This window comes from Macaca mulatta, chromosome 2, assembly GCF_049350105.2.
Source record: "Macaca mulatta isolate MMU2019108-1 chromosome 2, T2T-MMU8v2.0, whole genome shotgun sequence".
NCBI classification, from domain to species: Eukaryota; Metazoa; Chordata; class Mammalia; order Primates; family Cercopithecidae; genus Macaca; species Macaca mulatta.
Window position 1 is genome coordinate 11695747 of NC_133407.1, and position 19512 is coordinate 11715258.

At 46.5% G+C, this 19512-nt stretch overlaps 1 pseudogene; it reads left to right on the top strand.

Annotated features, from left to right (window-relative positions):
* The first annotated feature begins 13440 nt into the window (after window positions 1–13440).
* LOC712239 (large ribosomal subunit protein eL29 pseudogene) lies at window positions 13441–13923 on the top strand (annotated as a pseudogene).
* Window positions 13924–19512: the final 5589 nt, after the last annotated feature.

Sequence of the window (19512 nt, forward strand, 5' to 3'; positions counted from 1 at the left end):
AAGAGAAGGGGACCCCAGAGGTCAATACTGAGATAAATTAGATCAATTTTCTCTGGGCTCCTGAGGGCAATTTCTAAGGGAGAGCCAAAAGTGTTTTAAGCGAGGGTGGTGGAGCTAGGCTGGGCTTTCCTCGGGCAAAGAATGGGTCTCCATGCTCTTTGTAATCTCAGGTTAAGCACAAGACCCCTCCACCCCCAGCACCTGTTTGTCAGGAAACACAGAACACATAAATAGAATGACTCGAGATTTTACTCACTTACGTGTGAAGGTTCTGATTTTAATTTTTTTTTTTTTTTCTAGTTCTGGTCACCTTAGAGTCACACAAACTTCACAACTACTCAAAGCCTCCCTTGACAGCTTGGCAGGCCTTGCTTTACACCTCTTTGTGAAAGATGAGGTTTTTCTAATCTGAGCCCACGAGCTTACCCTATGGGGTCATTCTCCCACTAACATTCTCTACCACTTTAAAAGCTGGTCTCACACCAGTCAGAAGGGATATTATCAGAAAGTCAAAAAGTAACAGATGCTGGCAAGGTTGCAGAGAAAAGGTAATGCTGATACACTGTTGGTGGGAGTGTAAATTAGTTCAACCATTGTAGAAAGCAGTGTGGGGATTCCTCAGAAAACTAACAATAGAACTGCCATTGACCCAGCAATCCCATTACTGAGTAAATACCCAAATGAATATAAATTGTTCTACCATAAAGACACATGCACACATATGTTCACTGCAGCACTATTCACAATAGCAAAGACCTAAATGCCCATCAACAGTAGACTAGATAAAGAAAATGTGGTGCACATGTACCATGGAATACTATGCAGCCATAAAAAAGAATGAGATCATATCCTCTGCAGGAACACGGATGGAGTTGGAGGTCATTATCTTTAGCCAACTAACGCAGGAGCAGAAAACCAAATACCACATGTTCTCACTTATAAGTAGGAGCGAAATAATGAGAACACACCGACACAAAGAGGGGAACAACAGACACCAGGGCCTTCTTGAAGGGTGGAGGGTAGAAGGAGGAAAGGGAGCAGGGAAAATAATTACTGGGTACAAGTTTTAGTACCTGAGTGACTAAATACTCTGTACACCAAAACCCCATGACACAAGTTTACCTGTATAACAAACCTGCACATGTACCCCTGAACCCAAAATAAAAGTTTAAAAAAAAAATTTTTTTTTGAAAGCTGGTAAGCACTCAAGCCTGCCAAGAGGTCTGACCGGTCGTAAGAATGTGTCATGTGACTTAATGCACTCAACAACCCCAGGAGATTCATACACCTTACTCCCGTCACTTTACACAACGCAGAAGCAGCCTGCTGGTGTTCTGTTGTTGTTTTGTTTTGTTTCCTTTTCTGTTTTTGAGACAGGGTCTCGCTCTGTCGCCCAGGCTGGAGTACAGTGGCGAGATCTCAGCTCACTGCAACCTCCACCTCCCAAGCTCCAGCGATTCTCCTGTCTCAGCCTCCCAAGTAGCTGGGACCACAGGAGCGTGCCACGATGCCTGGCTGATTCTGTTCTTTTATTTTTTGTAGAGATGGCGGTGGGGGAGGTGGTCTTACTGTTGCTCAGGCTGATCTCAAACTCCTGAGCTCAAGGAATTCGAACTCTTCCCTCCTCGGCCTCCTTAAGTGCTGGGATTACTGGAGTAAGCCACCGTGCCCGGCCCAGCCTGCTGGTCTTAAAGTAATACTGGAGACAGGAAGATGACCCCAAACCCCTCCTATGGCTCTAAAGCCTGAGCATCTTCCGCTCTGCTGGAACAGCCTGTGCAGAGACTGGGCAAGGAGGGCTCTCACTGCACAAAGAAGGAAACTGGAGCCCAAGAGGTTAAGCAGCATGAACAGCTAAGTGGCGCCTCTCTCTTCTGTCTTCTCACTGCCTCTTGCCTTATGATTTCACACAAAGCAGCCCCTAAATAGGGAAGCACAAGACAGAGAGACATGGAGGAACCCAGCACAAGAGTAAAGTGAACCATTTAGCAAACACTAAAGAAAGCTGATCCCCAGAGATAACTGCAATATTCAGCGTACCTACCACTGGGATCCCTGGCTTTGCTTAATAACCAAACCTATTTAAATCCATAAGGAGCTGGTTCTCTGACTTAAAGGGTGTTGTTATAACAACCATAACTTTGGCTTTTCTGTGGAGTACCAACAACAACTGATTTGATGCAACAATTTCCCTTTTATGCAAAAAGGGGCACCAAAAGTAGACCGTGCATTGTTGTGTATCATTGGGCAAGTAATTTCTCTTCTCTAGGCCTCAGTTTTCCCATCGGGAAAGTAAAAGGGTCCAGTCAGATGATTTCTGAAGTTCCTTACAGGGTCGGCGTCCTGGTGAGAAAACTTTACGGCACGGCCAAGTGGAATTGACGTAGGATTTTTCTTCTTGGTCCTCCGGCCAGCGACGCCCCACCTGTGCTTCCCTGAGCCATGCCAGTGTGTCCCAGCTCACTGTATGATAGCTTGTACCCGCATTCAGTGGTTCTAAGCTCTTGCACCACACCAAAGAATAATGAGGGTACACTGCACATTGAAGGGACAGGAAAGCAGAGAAGAATTTTACTGAGTGATGAAAACAGCTTTCAGCAGAGAGGAGACGCAGGGTTGGTCCCCTACCTGAAGACGGAAAAGCTCCCCAGTGTGGCTGGGTCAAGGGACTTTTATGGACTCAGAATGGGGAATGCATGCTGACCGGGTTTGTGAGTATGCAAAAAAGATTAAAGCAAAGACATCACTCAAAGGTGGGCACGGCAGTGTAGAAAGCCAGTTAGGAAAGGGTAGGTATATGTAAAATAGGTGAAAAGTAGGGATCAATTAGGGGAAAGCATGTCAAACAGAAGTTCACACTCTGGTCTGAGGATTCAACTTGGAGCTTGGCTTTCAGGCTTTAAACTGTCTTTGGCCTGGAGGTGGGGGTTTCACCGGGTACCCCCCGCCCCTATCTGCCTAGGCATTTGGCTGCCTCCTGATGCTACCAGAATCATCATGACACCCTGGAAACTCTAAGGAAAAGAAACAAGTGTAACTAGGAGATAACAGGGACAGTGCAAAACAACATGTTAACTTTGGGGAAATCCGGCTTCTCCGTGTTGTTTTGGTTTTCCTACTTCTCTGCCAAATACAAAAATAAGCAGCTACTTCCATGGGACTCTCATTAAAAAAAAAAAAAAAAAAAAGTAACTTTAATAAAATCAATGGAAACAATGCTCTCACAAGTGACTCAGGAGTAGCTTTCTAAGAGACACTTTCTCCCCGTGCGGCTGATGTCAACAGCCCATGCTTTTGCCCAAACAAAGGCCTCCTGGCACAAGGATGAGAGGCAAAACATCGGAGTCTCCGTAGCTGGCCTTATTCCAATGTGAGGGGAAGGGGCAGCCAGGAGAGAAAAATAACTAAGCTTTTGAAAGGCTAGAAGGAGAGTAAGGAATAACTAAATCTATTTTTTCTCAACAGAATAAAAAACTCTTGAAGGATAATGGAAGGGTGCAGCTTTCGATTTGAATTACTCTTTGTTTAACCCTATTCTGCCTAAGGCCACTGCCTTTTAAGCCAACCACAGAATCCAGGTTTTGCCTTTAGTTGCCGGCAGGGCGATGCAGTGGGAGTTGGGAGACCCACACTCAGTGTTCTTTCTGTGACCTGTTTCACCCGGTTTAAACTTGGACAAGTGGCTGAACTCCCCGGCCTCAGCTTCCTGCCTGTAAAATAAGAAGGCTCCCTAGATGCTCTCTAGACCCTTTCAGTAACAGTGCAATAGGATTGGAGGCTCTCCAGGCCCCCCCCCCCCGGAACAGGTTAATCTTCAGCCACACTAGCCAAGGTGAGCAGCAGGCACACACTGGGGTGGCGACGCCTCCATTCCTGCTCACACTGCACGCCCACAACCTGCACCAACACCATCGCCTCAGAGACCAATTCACCCCGAAACCATCTCCCTGCTGCAGATCGTGTCTGATTAACATCTGCAAAGCTGAGCTGAGCATATGTAAGTAAAGAAAAAGCAACACAAACAAGAGTTCTCTCTTTCCGGGTCTCGGAATTTCTTTCAAATAAACTCAGAACCGAAAATTGTATGTCCCCAGCTAGAACATGAGGTCTCGGCTGGCCTTGCTTGCGAAAATGCATAACAAGCCAAAAGGGGCTAGTGACATCTGGGGTGTCTGGGCACACGGACACGGGCCTCAGAGGTAAAGCACAAGACCGCACTGGGCAACGCGTACATTGACCATTCTTCCCGAAGGCTGAGGAGGCGCCCAAAATATCCCCCACAGACGCAATCGCCAGAGTGCGGGAACAATAGTGCGCCCAGCACTATGTTTTTTTTTTTTTTGAGGGGCACCCTTAGACCCTAACCCAACCCACATCTCTAAGGGCCCTCCAGGAGGTGAAGGTGAGGGGTGGCCCACTTCACCCAAACGAATGCGCCACGGCCGGGGACCGACTCTCAGCCTGGAGTAACGTTTTTGTAGCTGCTTTCTTGTTTTGATTTCCCTTTTAAGTCTGGCAGTTTAGTCTGATGCCCAAGCGGTACCTTTTAAATGTCTCTCTCGCCCTCCTCCAGCAAGTGGCGCCTCTAGAGCCACTCCCTCCCCCTAGGCTGAGACAATGGCCCGGCACCGTAGGGCAGCCCCTAAGGGTTTGCGGTGCGTCCAGATCTCTGGGCAGGGCGCACGTGCGTTTGTTATGGTGCCTGTGCCCCCTCCGCTGCCGCGGGCCCCAATTTGTCGATCCGTAAACCCAGAAGGCAGGATTTGAAGGAACCCGGACTCTGCGAGGCGCACCGCCCCTCCCCACTCCCCCCACCCCCCAGCCAAACACTGACGGTGCGGTGGAGAAATCGGTGTTCCCCGGGGCTGCGCGCACGTGGGTTTGTTGTGGATCCGCAGGCTCGCGGAGCCACAGAGAAACCTGGGTGGCCCTTTGGCCCGGACAAATATACACACACCCCCAGCCAAAAGGCGGCCAGCCCCGGAGCCAAGGCAACTGAGGCGGCGCTGGAGAGAGATTCCCTGCGCCCTAGGCGCGCCACGGGCCCCGCGGCTCCGCTATCCTCCCGCGCCCCTTTGCATCACACTCCTCCCGGGAGAGCCCGGGCCGCGCCGCCGCCCACCGCACCCCCTACTCACTCGCTGCACTCTCGGCCGCGGAGGCTGCGGTTGCTCAGCCCGCTCAGTGGCGGCCGCCCGCTCCGCGCCCACGCCGGTCGGTACCGGCTCCCTTTGTTAGCGCCGGGCAGTGCCCCAGGCGTCTTCCCCAGCCCGGCCCTGCCCAGGACTCCCCTCCCCCAGGTGACTCCAGAAACCGCGCTCGGCAAGGGCAGGAGCGCCCGGGAGCTGGGAACCCCACAAGGGAGTCTCGGAGGAGGGGTCCGCTGGGGAGGAACGGGGGACAGAAGACGCAGACTGGAAGAGACGGGAGAAGGAAGGAAGAGCGCGGCGGAGGGGCGGGAAGGAAGCGAGTCGCCTCCGTATGCAAATAGAGTTGCGAAGACTGGGTCGGTCTCCGCCCCCACTCCACCTCTCGCCACTGGCCACACCGCGCACCAAACCGGCCTGGAGGTCGCTAGCGAGCGGGCTTGGGGTTAAAGATTCCTGATGAAGGCACCGGGTGATGCCACAATCCCGCCTGCCCTCAAGGAGGGTGGATCGAGAACCAAGTGGGAGGGGCTACGCGGCTGCGCAAAGACCCCTAAATGCCTGTTGCCCGCTTGGCCGCGAGGGGTGAATTTAGCAGTGTCGGGCTTTTGGTCCTAATATGCGGGCACTATACACCCGGTCTCTGCTACCGGCTGACTGCGAGACCCTGAGGAAGTCCCTTAACCTCTCTGAAGACTCGTATTCCTCTTATCTAGAATAGGAAAGAACAAAATCTTTCACTGCGTTTGGCATTAACCTCCCAACACTGGGGCATGGCTCGTACTAGGCGCTCTCAAATGGCAAATACAGAGGGAGAGGAGCGCCCTCGAACCCCTGCACCCAGAGGTTTCCACCCCAAGCTGCAAGCTGAAAGACCGAAGCCTCAGCCTGGATGGTGAAGGGAGCGTGGTTCTTTCTTTTCACCCGGACGACGGTGGGGCTGCTGGGGAAGGAAAGAGGATTAACCAAGCTGCGTACTGACCATCCCCGATAGCCCCAGTGCGATTTCCCTTAAGATAGAAAAACTGCCCAACAGGAGGACGGGAGGGGCCTGTAAGGCCTCGACTCCAGCCTTCCATAGCCGAAAGAGAGGATGTGACTACCAGAGGCAATAGTCATATCCCAGTTGTCTACTGAGTGCACGCTAGGCACCAGGCTGTGTGCTGGGTGGGAAGGGGGAAAGGAAGGAGGTACTGAAATGTTTGGGGGTCCTCTGGGAACACAAAGTCCAGTGCACACTTAAAGTGCCTGAAGCCCAGGCCCAAAGTTCTGTCTCCAAATAAGGTGCCTACTCCCCATCACCAACCTTGGAAAGGGAAGTTACATCCGCACCCCGTCCCCAGCACCCTTCTTCCAAACACTGCTTCCTCCCTGTCCTGATCCTGGCTCCCTTCTGTTGATGCTGTCATTCCCTTCCCTACTGCCCCTGAGACATTTTTGCTCGGTACAAAGAGCTCCAATTGAAGAGAGTGCCAGCCAGAGTGAATTCAAATCTTTATAACCAACTAGCTGTGCCTTCTTGGGTGAGTTCCACATCCTGTGAGCCTCCCTTTCCTCTTCTGCAAAATGGAGATACTAAGGAAAGCATTGTTTTCAGGATTATGTGAAATGACCTATGTGAAACACTTAGCTTAGTGTTCGGCATATAGAAGGTGCTCCTAACAGTAAAATGTATGTATGAGTGAATGAATAGAAGCAGACAAGTTCAGAAGACTATTTCTGGAAAGATGCTACATTGAAGAATTTAGGCCCTATTCTAAAAAGGGGGAAAAAAAAGGAGGCTATTAAAAGATTCTGTGCAGTAGCATGACATGCATCTTTGTATTTTACAAGGATTCCTCTGGCACCACACTGGAAAATAGATGGCAGAAGCAGAGAATGCAAGAGACTAGATTGGAAGTTGACATCAGTGGAGATATAATAAGAGCCTGAACTGTGTCAGTGACTGTGTCAAGACAGAAGAAAAGGACATCTAAATAATAGCTACCATTTGGAGATCTGATATGGTTTGACTCTGTGTCGCCACCCAAAAATCTCATCTTGAATTGTAATCCACATGTGTCAGGGGAGGGACCTCATGGGAGGTGATTGGATGATGGGGGCCGTTACTCCATGATGTTCTTGTGATAGGGAGTTCTCGCGCGATCTGGTTGTTTGATAAGTGTCTGGCATCTCCCCTGTATCCTCTCTCTCACCCGCCACCATGTACAATGTGCCCTGCTTCCCCCCAGCTTCCACCATGATTATAAGTTCCTGAGGCCTCCCCAGCCATGCGGAACTGTGAGTCAATTAAACTTCTTTTGTTTATAAATTACCCAGTCTCAGGTAATTTGTAATTTTCTCAGTAGTGTGAAAATGGAGTAATACAGTATTCAAAGCACCTTGCTTATTACACTGTCTCTCCTTTTCATCAGATAAGTAGTGGTCTTTGTCCTATTTTATGGATTAGGAAACTGAAGTCATCTAGGAAGTGAAGAGAGAATTTGACACATTCTTCCACATTCTTTGAAAGCCTTAATCATCTCCTTCATCATCACCCATGTGTCAACACTACTTAAGAACTAAGAACAGCCAGGCGTAGTGGCTCACGTCTGTAATTCCAGCATTTTGGGAGGCCAAGGCGGGCAGATCATGAGGTCAGGAGATCGAGACCATCCTGGCTAGCACAGTGAACCCCTGTCTCTGCTAAAAACACACAAAAAATTAGCCAGGCATGGTGGCAGGCACCTATAGTCCCAGCTGCTCAGGAGGCTGAGGCAGGAGAATGGCGTGAACCCAGGAGACAGAGCTTGCAGTGAGCTGAGATCGCACCGCTGCACTCCAGCCTGGGCAACAGAGCGAGACTCCGTCTCAAAAAACAGAAAAAACTAAGAACAAAAGCAGGAGAGGCTCTTTCAAAGATTGTCCAGTCCCCATTCCACAGTTCTCTTTTCCAGAGAACTGGAAAATCAAATTAAGGAGAAAACAAGGGAAAAGGTTATCTCAACACTGAGATAAGCACAGATGATATGACAGGTGCGAAAATTTCCTGGACCTCTGAGACAGATGAGTGGGCAAGCAGGGGTGCTCCTGGTAAAATTCCAGGATGGGAACCATTGTGGAGCAGCCTCCACTGAGGTTCTCTCTCATCAGTGGGGACCCTCTGACCTATAAATGAGAGGCAGAGGCTGGGGCATTACTTTGGAGATGATCCGGTCCTCCCCAGTCTATACATGTGAGGCTTCTCCTCCCATCGTCTCTGGGGTCCCTGCCTTGACTGGTTGGTTTCGGTTTTTTTGAGGAGTACAGATACCCACTTTCCCTCTGGACAGTATCTCAGTTCTGGGCCCTCCACCCACACCTTCCTGCTATGGTCTGAATGTTGTATCCCCCAAAATTTGTACAATGAATTTCTAACCCCCAAGATGATGGTAGTAGGAGGTGGGGTGTTTGGGGGAGGTAATTAGGTTATGAGGCAGAGCCCTCACGAGTGGAACTAGCACCCTTATAAAAGAGACCCGGGCCAGGGATGGTGGCTCACACCTGTAATCTCAGCATTTTGGGGAATTGAAAAGGGCGGATCACCTGAGGTCAGGAGTTCAAGACTAGCCTGGTCAACATGGCAAAACTTCATCTCTACTAAAAATACAAAAACTTAGCTGGGCATGATGGCACTTGCCTATAGTCCCAGGTACTCAGGATGCTGAGGCAGGAGAATTTCTTGAACCCGGAAGGCAGAGGTTGCAGTGAGCCAAGATCATGCCACTGCACTCCAGCCTAGGCAAGCAGAGCAAGACTCTGTCTCAAAAATAAATAAATAAATATATATATATATATATGTTAAAAAAATAAAATAAAAGAGACTCCAGAGAGCTAGCTAGCCCCTTCCAATATGTGAGCATGCAGCTAGAAGGTACCACTTATGACCAGGAGACTGAGCCTTCTCTAAACACCAAGTCTGTCATCATTTTAATGTCAGACTTACCAGCCTCCAGAACCATAAGCAATAAACTCCTGTTGTTTACAAGCCGTTCAATTTATGGTGTTTTTGTTATAGCAGCCCAAACAGACTAACACATCCCCCATTCCTCCCCCAACCCTTGACCTCAACCTTAGCCAATATATAATATTTTTAGGTAATACATTGTGCAGTCATCATTTCAGACAGCTTAAGGATTAATACACATAATGCCTTACACATAATTTTCATTTACAACAATCCACCTGCAAAGAATACGTTCATAACACTTTTGAATTGGAGGTGATGTTTCATGGGGGGGGGGGAAGACAGTAAGCAATTGAAAATGTCCTCCCAAATCTTTCTTCCCCACCCACTACAGATGCTCATCAAGTTCCTTAAATAAACCTCACAGCTCTCCTCTTCATGTCAGGTCTCCTCTTCAGTACATGTTGTCTAATATGAGGATAGGTTCAGGGGCCTAAAAGAACTGTGGTTTGCCTGTGCCCACCATGTTGGCTTTCAATGCTTCTAGCCTTATGGATAATGACTATATATATATACACAGCTAGTCTAGTAAGTCTGTAGAACTCAAGTTTAAAAGTAGAAAGAAAATAGCAGCATGCTCAGCCCCCTTGCCGTGTGATGCCCTGTGCCACTATGGAACTCTGCAGACTCCCCACCTGCATGAAAGCTCTCACCAGATACAGTCCATTGACCTTGGACTTCTCAGCCTCCATAACTGTAAGAAATGAATTCCTTTGCTTTATTAAAAGAGAGAGAGAGAGAGAATGACAGCATCTCTAATTTAAGCGCACAGGGATGGCTCCTGCTGATTGCTGTGCGGCAGACCTGCACAGATGGGCTGATAAAGCAGAGTGGGGGCAGAAAAGAAGAGTGTTAGAATGCAGGGGCTGGAAACTAGGAATAGGTCTCATGAAAGGATCACAGCCACAAGACTGGGAGGATGGCTGGCCCCACAGCCCCGAGTACAGCAAGAAGTGACTTGCTGGCTCCAGAAACCTCAGAGTAGAACATGGGCATGGTGAGATCAGGATAGGTCAGAGAAATAGACCTATACAGGCCAGGCGCGGTGGCTCAAGCCTGTAATCCCAGCACTTTGGGAGGCCGAGACGGGCGGATCACGAGGTCAGGAGATCGAGACCATCCTAGCTAACCCAGTGAAACCCCGTCTCTACTAAAAAAATACAAAAAACTAGCCAGGCAAGATGGCGGGTGCCTGTAGTCCCAGCTACTCGGGAGGCTGAAGCAGGAGAATGGCGTAAACCCAGGAGGCGGAGTTTGCAGTAAGCTGAGATCCGGCCACTGCACTCCAACCTGGGCAACAGAGCGAGACTCTGTCTCAAAAAAAAAAAAAAAAAAAAAAAAGAAATAGACATATACATATCATGTGGTCACATGAGTAGTTAGGCTGCCCTTCATCCAACTATCTCCTGTGTCCAACCCCATCCTAGGTCCTTGAGAAGACACGAGGAGAAACCAAGACTCTGTTCCCAAATCACATATTTTTAAGCAAAATATCTCCGTTCATAAAAATAATTTTCATGTGTTGAACATCTACTCATAAGCTATGCCCAGGAGACCAGATACACTGATAATGGCAGGGAATACAAGAGCTCGGGGACTCTGAGGAAGCAAAGATGCTTGTAATAAATTCTTTCAAAAAGATTCAGGAAATTGGCTTCTCTTGGGAGACTTCTATCAGAACCAAAGTAGAAATTGCCTCCTATGTATTAATGATCTAAGGATGACAGTTAGAATAACGTGCAGGAATAGTCAGTGTTTTGTGCAAGAGGTTACATGGGTCAATGAAACCTCTTTGCAGTTAATTTCTTTGGGGAGAAAAGAATCAGTATTTGCTGCCTGTTGGTGATCTGTCCCAATCCTGCGTCTGTAAGGTCTCATGTTTTTAGAAATCAGTTTTTAATAGCGTTTTTTCTGATGTTACAGGTAACATTTGCTTTAGAAAATTCGGAAAAGTCAGACAAAGTTAAAGAAGCAAGGGGGAAAAATTGTCAGCCCATCAACCACAAACAGAATTAACCATTTGGCCTATTTTCTTCCAGTTATTTCCTGGGCATTTTTCCACAACTTTCTATAGTTAAAATTATAATGTACATACAGTGATATCCTGCTTTTCTCCCCCATTTAAATATGTCATAAGCATTTCCTATGTGTATTTAACAATAAATGTAGTCATTCAGTTTAGCCCTTATTACATGCAAAGCAAGCATTCTTCAGCAAATTATTCGTGGTTTATTGTACTAATCGTTGGCTATACAAGAGACAGTTTAGTGGTTGAGAGGACTCTTAAGTCAGGTTTGAATCCTGACTCTTCTACCTCCTAGCTTCATGACTTTGGACAAATTACTTAACTTCTCTGGCTCTGTTTCCTTAACTGTAAAGTGAGGATAATAGTATCTGCCCCATAAAGTTATTTTAATTAATAAATGGACTGGGCGTGGTGGTTCACACCTATAATCCCACCACTTTTGGAGGCTGAGACAGATGGATCGACTGAGGTCAGGAGTTCAAGACCAGCCTGGCCAACATGGTGAAACCCCGTCTCTACCAAAAAATACAAAAATTAGCCAGGCGTGGTGGTGGGCACCCATAATCCCACCTACTCAGGAGGCTGAGGCAGGGAGAATCGCTTGAACCCGGGAGGTGGAGGTTGCAGTGAGCTGAGATTGCGCCATTGCATTCCAGCCTGGGCAACAGAGCGAGACTCTGTCTCAAAATAAATAAATAAATAAATAACAAATGAATTAATAACAAGAGAAGTGCTTAAAGCAATATCTGGCACAGTAAGCACAGAATAAGCAGTAGCTATTAACAATATGTGAATGCATCATAAATTATTCAACCATTATCCTGCAGCTGGACATTAAGGTTGTTTTTGGTCACGCCTGTAATCCCAGCACTTTGGGAGGCAGAGGCAGGCAGATCATGAGGTCAAGAGTTCGAGACCAGCCTGGCCAACATAGTGAAACCTTGTCTCTACTAAAAATACAGAAAAATTAGCTGGGCATGGTGGCGGGCGCCTGTATCATGACGAGCTAATTTTTTGTGTTTTTTGTAGAGATGGGGTTTCATCATGTTGCCCAGGCTGGTCTCGAATTTCTGATCTCAAGTCATTTGCCCACTTCACCCTCCCAAAATGCTGGGATTATAGGCATGGGCCATGGCACCCAGCTAGTGAAGCTGAATTCTTTTTTTTTTTTTTTCAGACAGAGTCTCACTCTGTCACTAAGGCTGGAGTGCAGTGGTGCGATCCTGGCTCACTGCAACCTCCACCTCCGAGATTCAAGCGATTCTCTTGCCTCAACCTCTCAAGTTGCTGGGATTACAGGTACCTGCCACCACACCTAGCTAATTTTTGTATTTTAGTAGAGATGGGGTTTCACCATGTTAGCCAGGCTGGTCTTGAACTCCTGACCTCAGGTGATCTGCCCGCCTCAGCCTCCCAAAGTGCTGGATTACAGGCATGAGCCACGGCACTCAGCCAGTGATGCTGAATTGTTAACCAAAATATTTGACTAATTACAGCAAGTGACGACCAGCACTGAGTCCTGGTGACTTGAACATTCAATTCAAAGGATTACGCCATCACTGACTGCGTTTTATTCACATGTGTTTTCTACATCTCTCCCCCAGGAGAGCCAATATTTGATGAGAGAGGCCACATAACACACAGCACACCAGTTTAGGAGTCAACAGGCCGGCATTCCACATTAAACCCTCACAACCCAGCCTGCAGACCTCAGCCAAGGCACTTGCCCTTTCTTGTTCTCAGTTTACTACTTTATGAAACAAGGGCAGTTGGGCAAAAGTTGTTTTCAAGCCTGGCTGAACTTTGGAGCCACCTGCTGAAATTGTTTATAGTATAAATCCTCATTCTCCTCCCCAAGATTTAATGGTTCTGGGGTCAGATGCTGGGTATCTATAATTGTTAACAAATTTCCCAGGCAATGCTGATGAGCTGTAGGATTTACAGACAAGTCAACTGGGTTACCTGTAAGGCTCTTTCTAGCTTCTCACAAAGAAATTCCTCTAAAGGGGAAAAGGCCACCAACCATGCCCGAACATGTTCGTGCTCCATCACCAAGGGAGCCCTCTCTGCGGTGCTGCCCTTTGCCAAGGGACTGTGGGCTTTAGACAGTAGCTGCATGGCTGCAGCCTCAGCCACATTCTCAATGATTATCATCACCGGTAGTTAATTGAGCACAAATAGCTGTGCAATAACCTTTGGAAAAAGCCACATTTGTTATCATTAAGATATTTCCTGCTCTTCTAACTGTAGGTGCTTCAGGAGCCGTGGCTTAAAGTGCAGACATGACCAGGTCCAAGAACCACACCACACACAACCAGTCCTGAAAATGGCACAGAAATGGTATCAAGAAACCCCGATCACAAAGATACGAATCTCTTAAGGGGATGGACCCCAAGTTCCTGAGGAACATGCGCTTTGCGAAGAAGCACAAGAAGGGCCTGAAGAAGATGCGGGCCAACAGTGCCAAGGCCATGAGTGCACGTGCCGAGGCTATCAAGGCCTTGTAAAGCCCAAGGAAGCTAAGCCCAGGATCCCAAAGTACACCCTGAAGTGTGTGCGACTTCAGCCACAAGCTCGATGGACTTGCCTACACTGCCCACCCCAAGCTGGGGAAGCATGCTCGTGCCTGCATTGCCAAGGGGCTCAGGCTATGCTGGCCAAAGGCCAAGGTTAAGGACCAAACCAAGGTCCAGGCTGCAGCTCCAGCTTCAGTTCCAGCTCAGGCTCCCAAAGGTGCCCAGGCCCCTACAAAGGCTTCAGAGTAGGTATCTCTGTGTGCCAACGTGAGGACAGAAGGACTGGTGCAACCACCCCCTCCCCCTGCACCGCCCACCGGCTGCCATCGGTATGGGGCTGGGGTCCTCCTGTGCTGTTTGTACAAATAAACCTGAGGCAGGAAAAAAAAATGTTATTTCCTAAAGTTTAAACGCCTCCCTATGAAACTACATTAATTTTCTGGTCCCTCTTTGTACAGGGCTCAAGGTAAAACCTTTGGCAGCTCCCTATTAGGAATCTGAGTGCACATGGATATTGATTCTGTTTCTTGAAGGAAAAGAAAAAAGAGGAAAAAAAAAATCCCTGAGCATACAGCCTCAGCATCCTCCTGGCAGGAGCTGATGGAGGAGGTGGTGATTTGGATTAACCTATAACCAGCTCTGCTAAGGTCTAAGTGTTCGGACAATAACATGTGCATTTGTGAAGCACTGAAATGGTTCAGTGCAGGAAATAGCCCCTGAACAGTGCAGCCTTTTCCATTACAGTCTTACTTGGTGATATCATAAAGCACTCAACTGTCCAGTTCAATTAGCAAGCAGGCAGTCTATAATAAGAGCCTGCACTTCTCTAACCAGACAGGCTCAGACAAGGCCATGACGTGAAGGCCCCAGAACTTCATCCAGGAAGCAGGGACTCCAGCTCAGGCCCACTGAGGTGGAAGATTTGTGTGTGTTCGTGACTGTCTGGGGGAACGTAAGCACAGGCACGTGTGTTAACCATATATATGATTATATTCAAAGGGTTGGATTCAATCTGCTTGGGGTCCCAACCCACCAGCTGGGCTGTAATTCTACAAACCAAGTTCCTCTGTGAGGCCTTTCTCAAACTTACAGGAAGGATTGTTATTAGGAAACACATTTTCTTCCCCAGAACAGACGCAAAGGTCTTAAATCCATTCAGAGTGGACTATTGAGGAAGTATTTTACTGCAGAATCTGGGACTTCTCTGGTGGTTGGGTTAAGGTAAAAGGGGTACACTGTGCCTGCTTGATTCATCTACTCACTTTAATATGCATTACACATTTAGAGGACTTGCAAGGTGCATTCCTATACATTTTTCAATTGATTCTTATTTTACTGATAAATCAACTGAGTTCTAGAAAGCATAATAACTTACCAAAGATCACCAGCTAATAAGTGGTAGCAGCTGGACTAGAGCCCAGATCTTCTGACTCTGTTGTAAAGGCTAATAAAGGGCCAGAGAGTAGCCCAGAAAAATGTATAAAGAACAAAAGACTTGAGAAAAAGCAGAAATTTCAGTGCTTGCCCTTCATAATGAGGTTCCTGAGAGGAATCAGGACCTGCTCATTATTTTCTGACTTTTCATGCTGCTTGGGGATCATTAGCCTGGGTTTTCAGCCTGTCTTTTCAAAGTGCCAAGAAAAATGTGTAACGTGATAAGTGGAGGTTATAGAGAATGGCCAGAAGTCTGGTGGGATGTTGCTGTTGTTGCTGGGGAGAAGAAAGAAGACACTCATTTGAGATGGCTTTGTGTGAATCTGGACTTATGATAACACATTTCCTTCACCCCAGTGTTTCTGACATAGAGTCGGGGTAGTTTTACTGCTTCAAAGATCTCACTAGCTAGAAGAAATTGTAATTTCCATTGGTTACTGAGGTGAAATAGAGCGTGGTTGAGATTAGGATCTGGATATTCCAGAATGATCTAAGAGATAATAATGACTTCCTCAAATTACTGAAGCAGGAGCTGAAATGGTTATGATATTTAATCCTCATAAAGACCTTGGGAGGTGTGCGTCATTAACCGCATTTGGAAATGAGATTACTAAGGCTTAGCAGGTTTGAATAACTGGCCAAAGGCTTGTAATTGCCAAAGATGGAAATTGAACTAGGATGTGTACGACTTCAGAGCCACTCTTTAACCAATAGGCTCACTCGTTCTTCGTTGGAGGCAAAGTGAGGGGAGGATGACCTGACTGTCTCCTCACTGTCTCTTCCACTAGGACTTGCTTCTTCATTGCTCTGAAAAGCCTCCTTCATCTCTCTCCGCCTTCAAGCCATCCTCTAAGGTCTGGTTCAATCCTAAGCTCCTCCTGGAAGCCTGGCATCCACATTAATCTCTTCCTTCTCTGAAGTAGACACATGCAGAAATTCCTGGGACTGTACCTTTTGTTTTCTCATGTACTTGATGTATAACTAAATGGAATTTGGTTTTTATTTTTTATTCAATGTAATTTATTTATTTATTTATTTATTTTTGAGACAGAGTTTCCCTCTTGTTGCCCAGGCTAGACTGCTTTGGTATGATCTCAGCTCACCACAAACTCCGCCTCCCGGGTTCAAGCAATTCTCCTGCCTCAGCCTCCTTGGTAGCTGGGATTACAGGCACGTGCACCACACCCGGATAATTTTGTATTTTTAGTAGAGCTGGGTTTTCTCGATGTTGATCAGGCTGGTCTCGCACTCCCAACCTCAGGTGATCCACCTGCCTCGGCCTCCCAAAGTGCTGGGATTACAAGCGTGAGCCACCGCGCCTGGCCTGGAATTTGGTTTTTAAAACCCTTTCAGATAAATAGGCATTAGGTGTTTCGTAGAAACACACTTTGTTTTACATAAATAACTCCACAAATAAGGACAAAGTTTTCTTTATCAGATTTAGAGTCATAAATTAAATCAGATCAGAACCTTCCCTCCTCACTTAGCCATTCCCCAAATTTTGGCCTAGGACCACAGAGGTCGGGAGGGAAGGAAGTGTCTCTCCTAGCTCCATTCATGGCCAGGAAATAGGCTTGCTCCTCTTAGTTGACATTTCCATCTCTCATCCCCTCCAAAGTCTTTAATTAAACTCCAAAACGGGCCAGGTGCAGTGGCTCACATCTGTTATCCCAGCACTTTGGGAGGTCGAGGCGGTTGGATCACAAGGTCAGGAGTTCGAGTCCAGCCTGGCCAACATGGTGAAACCCCATCTCTACTAAAAATACAAAAAAATTAGCCAGGCCTGGTGGCACGCACCTGAAATCCCAGCTACTCAGGAGGCTGAGGCAGGAGAATCGCTTGAACGCGGGAGGCAGAGGTTGCAGTGAGCCAAGATTGCACCACTGCACTCCAGCCTGGGAGACAGAGTGAGATTCCATTTCCAAAAAAAAAAAACTCCAAAAAGGCCATGTCTCTGCAGTGTGCCTCTCCATCAGCTGCTAACAGTTCATTCTTTAGGTAACTAATGAGACTGCAGCTAACTCAGTGCTGCGGTGGTGCCTCAGGAGTTCTTTGGGGCCGAAAAGAGTGGAGTTTGCTTCCTGTCTTGCTTTTAATCAGCCAGATAGCTTTTTAAAAGACCCTTAGCTCTCCAAACCTGTGAAATGGAAGTACTTCATTCCTCGAAGGATCACATCAAGGATCAGCAATAACGCTGGTGCATGCAGTGGCAGGCTGTGTGCCTCCTTCTGTGTGTGCCACACAGAAGGAGAAAGGTATTATAATTAATCGATGTAAAACCAGTCAGAAGGAGGTGAACAACTAATTTTTTTTTAACCTTAAGACCAATGCAGAAAAGCCAGATGCCTATGGCCTGGCATAGGAAGCCTCTTTCTCCTCTTCTTCCTCTTTCTTTTTTGTTCCTCTTTCTTCCTTTAATCTCATTCAAAACAAAACACTTGCCTGGGATCAGTGGCTCACACCTGTAATCCCAGAACTTTGGGAGGCTGAGGCAAGTGGATCACTTGAAGTCAGGAGTTCAAGACCAGCCTGGCCAACATGGTGAAACCCCATCTCTACTAAATATACAAAAATTAGCAGGGTGTGGTGGCAGGCATCTGTAGTCCCAGCTACTCAGGAGGCTGAGGCAGGAGAATTGCTCGAATCTGGGAGTTGGAGGTAACAGTGAGCTGAGATCGCACCACTGCACTCCAGCCTGGGCAAGAGAGCGAGACTCTGTCTCAAAACACACACACACACACACACACACACACACACACACATTGTAACTGTGATTACATGTAGCAGTGAGAAAGTTAGCACTGCTTTTTAGCCTCTAAAAGATTTCAGTTCACATCTTTGCATACTGAAAAAGGAGCAGTGTGGAGACAGCTTTCTCATGTTTAACCCAGAAATTACAGGCCATGGGCCAGATCAAAGAGCTCAGGGCCACAGGAGGGTCTTATGTTAGAGTTTCCTCTTTCCAACGTGAGAAAAACCTAAGGTATTATTGGAAGATCTTACCACTCTCTCAGAACATCAAAGATGATCTCATTTCCCTTATGAAGAAACAGACACCAGATTGGTAGAGAAACTTCACCTGTGTTTCACAGTGACAGAAGCAAACCCTGCTCTCCAGGCGCTCAGATCTCTTTCTGCTACCTCCCAGCCATCAGTTTGAGGGCCTTATGAGTAGCCCTTGGGTACTAAGTGTGTGCTTTATGGGAGTGGAAGGCAGAAGGGGACAATATCCCAGCCCTGCAGGAGTACACAGCATGGAAGAGAGTAAGATTTACCCACAGACCGTCATCAGGAAACCGCTCAAGACCCTTTACGATCCAGACTCAGTAGGGCAGCTCAGGCTGTGAATTCGTTCCAGAGGACAGAAGTGTATTTGCTCTGTCTACTTTACTCCCTAGAATAGTCCAGCTGAGGCAGTATTCATAAATGTTAGTACAATTAATGGACTCAGGGCCACAGTAGCGGTGTTAAATCCCAGCTCACCCAAGGAACAGCTGAGCAATCTTTGATAAATTACTTACCCTCTCCATGCTTCAGTTTTCCCATAGGTAAAGCATGGATAGTATTACAAAAATGAAATGATATAATCCATGTAAAGTGCTTTAAAAAGGGCCAACATAGAGTAAGTACTCAATAGGCTTAGCCATAATCATTGTACTAAGCAATCACATTAGAGAAGAAATTAATATTTGATAAAACATATATAAATTTGATATGTCATAAAATAATGTTTGAGGAAAGAAATGAATGAATTGGAGTCAGAGAAGGCAGGGATTCTTGCAGACTGAAAATCTCAGGGTAGGTTTTTTTTTAGCAGAGGCCAACTCTGAGCCTGGCATTTAAGGAGATGCAGGATCTAAGCAGGATGAAAGAAGAGAAGAAAAAAGTTCTACTTTCAGAAGGTCGTTTACACAAAGACTCATGTTTAAAGATGTTTATTAAAGTGTCTTTTTTTTAGCAAAATATTAAGAACTGCCTAAATAACCACTGAGAACATTAAGTACAATTTGATGAATCCATAAATGAATTTCTTTGAATCCATTAAAAGATATTCAAACAATACTTAATGACAAATATGCTGAGATTATAATGCTAAATTACCCCAAAAAAATCCCACATTATAGGATTTTTTAAGTAAAATTAATTACTTAATTGAGTTAAGTAAAAAAAAAGTCCACTCAGATACAGAAAAGAAGAAAAGAAATACATATGTCAAAATATTAGAAAGAATATAAATAACTTTGTTTTTTCTTTAAATCTTTCTTAATTTTCCAAATTGTCTATAATGAGCATGTGTTATTTTACCAATATTGTTTGTTTGTCATTGTGGCAAGACAGACGTAACAAAAAATTTACCATTTTAAACATGTTACTTAATAATATTTTCGAAAGTCTTTTTGTATC